This window comes from Colobus angolensis, unplaced genomic scaffold (assembly GCF_000951035.1).
Source record: "Colobus angolensis palliatus isolate OR3802 unplaced genomic scaffold, Cang.pa_1.0 Scaffold2, whole genome shotgun sequence".
Taxonomy (NCBI): domain Eukaryota; kingdom Metazoa; phylum Chordata; class Mammalia; order Primates; family Cercopithecidae; genus Colobus; species Colobus angolensis.
The window spans coordinates 12,483,528-12,486,643 of NW_012115154.1; the positions used below are offsets into that span (position 1 = coordinate 12,483,528).

Sequence of the window (3,116 nt, forward strand, 5' to 3'; positions counted from 1 at the left end):
GTAAAGCCAACTAATAAATATAAAAGGAATGAGGGAGTTAGAATGACACATTTTGCAACCACCATTACTTATAATGGAGTCAGGTAAGATAATCAATAGATGCTTTAATGAGTGGCTGAGAATTTAATAAAAACAAGATATGTATATAATAGTTTTAATATATTTCCCAGAAATTATACTAGAAAAAAAGGATAATTTTATAATGCAAATAGACAGGACGCATCACCTCAACCAAATGATCCACATTAGCATTTTGAATATTGGAGCAAATTAACATTATCTGCCTACTAATAGAAGACATTGAGATGGACACACAGATTCATCTCCTGTTAAAAATTTAAAGTCTGGATAAAAATATGGAGGGTCAATAGAAAACTCATTCTGAGAACATTCTGTGAAACAACTTGTTCTTACTTTTCAAAAATTTTAATGTCTAGACAGAGAGAGAGTGTCTGGGTAGTTATCTCAGATCAGAATAGATTAACTATACTATGGGATGTTGCATCACATCTTGGACAGGAAGGACAGAAGATGCTCTGTTTAGAAAACAATATTATGTCAAGATCACATTTCCTGATTTTGATAATGGTACTGTGGTTAGATAAGTGAATCCCTTTGTTCTTGGATAAAATACAGAACTGAGGGATAAACTGGTATCATAGATACACACTAGTCTTAAGTGTCCCAGAAAAATATATATATATTAATATAGACAAAAAGGGAACAAGTAAATATGAAAAAATTATTAACAATTGTTGAATCTAGATGAAGTGTGTATGAGAGAACTGTTTCTAATTCTTGATACTTATCTGAAGGTTTGAATTACTTTACAGTAAAAAGGTAAAAACAAAAACAGAAAGAAGCACTGGAGGGGAAAGGTGAGTTAAGTAGGCACAAATATATATATGCTTCCTCTGAGCTCATTTTGAAATAAATAACTCATTCTCTTTGATTCTCCAACCCTGATCTTTCATCACACTGGTCCTTTACAAAGTGTCATTAAGGAATGGGGGACAACCAGTCATGGGTCACAGAATTCATCCTGGTTGGATTCCAGCTCAGTGTGGAGATGGAAGTACTCCTCTTCTGGATCTTCTCCCTGTTATATCTCTTCAGCCTGCTGGCAAATGGCATGATCTTGGGGCTCATCTGTGTGGATCCCAGACTACGCACCCCCATGTACTTCTTCCTCTCACACTTGGCCATCATTGACATATCCTATGCTTCCAGCAATTTGCTCAACATGCTGAAAATCCTAGTGCAACACAAAGAAAACTATCTCCTTCATCTCTTGCCATTAGGCAGACGGCTTTGTATTTGACTTTTGCTGCTGCAGAGTGCCTGATTTTGCTGGTGATGTCCTATGATAGGTTTGTGACGATCTGCCATCCCCTGCATTACACTACCATGAACTGGAGAGTGTGCACAGTCCTGGCTGTTACTTCCTGGGCATGTGGATTTTCCCCGGCCCTCATAAATCTAATACTCCTTCTAAGGCTGCCCTTCTGTGGACCCCAGGAGGTGAACCACTTCTTCTGTGAAATTCTATCTGTCCTCAAACTGGCCTGTGCAGACACCTGGATTAACGCAATTTTTGTCTTTGCTGGTTGTGTGTTGGTCTTAGTCGGGCCCCTTTCCTTGATGCTGATCTCCTACATGCGTATCCTCTTGGCCATCCTGAAGATACAGTCAAAGGAGGGCCGCAAAAAAAGCCTTTTCCACCTGCTCCTCCCACCTCTGTGTGGTTGGGCTCTACTTTGGCATAGACATGGTGGTTTACCTGGTCCCAGATAACAGTCAACGACAGGAACAGCAGAAAATCCTCACCTTGTTTTACAGCCTTTTCAACCCATTGCTGAATCCCCTCACCTACAGCCTGCAGAATGCTCAGGTGAAGGGTGCCTTATACAGAGCACTGCAGAAAAAGAGGACCATGTGAATGAGGAGAGAATTTTGGTTTAGTTGATCTACCTTTATGAGATGTGGTTTGCTTGCACAATACAACTCAGAAAAAGTCCACAAGAAGAGGCTTCACTTAAGAATGAAAATTACCTAAATTTTGGCCCTGAAAATGGGAACAAATTTCCTGGGTATACCCATCTTCCTATATTAAGTAGTCTTGTTAGGATACAGGATAGCTACATTAGAACATCTAATTTTTTGTTTAAAATAATGACATCTTTTAAAAAGTCAGAAATAGGATTACGTGGAGATAAAATACTTATTATTTTATAATTTCAACTGTTGTTTTAGATTCAGGGGGTACATGTGCGGGTTTGTTACATGGTTTATCATGTTATGCTGAAATTTGGTGTGTGATTGAACCCATCACCCAGGAAGTGAGTATAGTATCCAACAGAAAGTTACATCAACACATTACTATTCACTAATCAATCAGGACATATGTAAATCCTATCATTACCTGGTAGCATCTGAAAACGGTAGATTAAAATCAATATTATAAGAAAAATCTTCCAAGAGAAACCAGAACTTTAGTAATGTAGAGCAATGTGTTTCTACTTCACTGATGATGAGGACAATGAAATAAATGACTGAGAAATTATAAATTCCTTTTGGGAATAATTCAGAAAAGTAAACAAGAAAACATTGTGGAAAACTTCAATGAGAAAGAAAAAGAAGGAAGGAAGGAAGGAAGGAAGGAAGGAAGGAAGGAAAGAAGGAAGGAAATAGATAGACAATTACAAAGTATATTTCAAGCTGTATGGTATGACCAAGTGAATGAAATCCATTTGAAAATGTTTAAATGGTCTGGAAGGCAAGAGTTCTGAGCCTGGCTCTAACTTTACATTTATTCATGGGTTATGGTAATTACCAATATGACAAGATTGAATCACCTGTAGGGGATCTTAGGTAATATTCAATTTATCTTAAGAGGGGTTGTGATGACAACAAGAGATATGAAACAACAAGAGATATGAAACAACAAGAGATATGAAGCAACATTGCCTACCTTTCATGTTGGTAAAAAGTTATTTGGATTTGTGAAACAAGACTGAGCAACACTTATTATGCTAATCATGGTACAATCAGTAAAGGTGGCTTTTCTATAGTCATCAGCTAAAGCATTTATTTTTTAAAGTATTCTCTTTATTATA

General features: G+C 37.1%; 1 pseudogene; it reads left to right on the forward strand.

Annotated features, from left to right (window-relative positions):
* The first annotated feature begins 1,006 nt into the window (after positions 1-1,006).
* Positions 1,007-1,939, forward strand: LOC105511448 (annotated as a pseudogene).
* Positions 1,940-3,116: the final 1,177 nt, after the last annotated feature.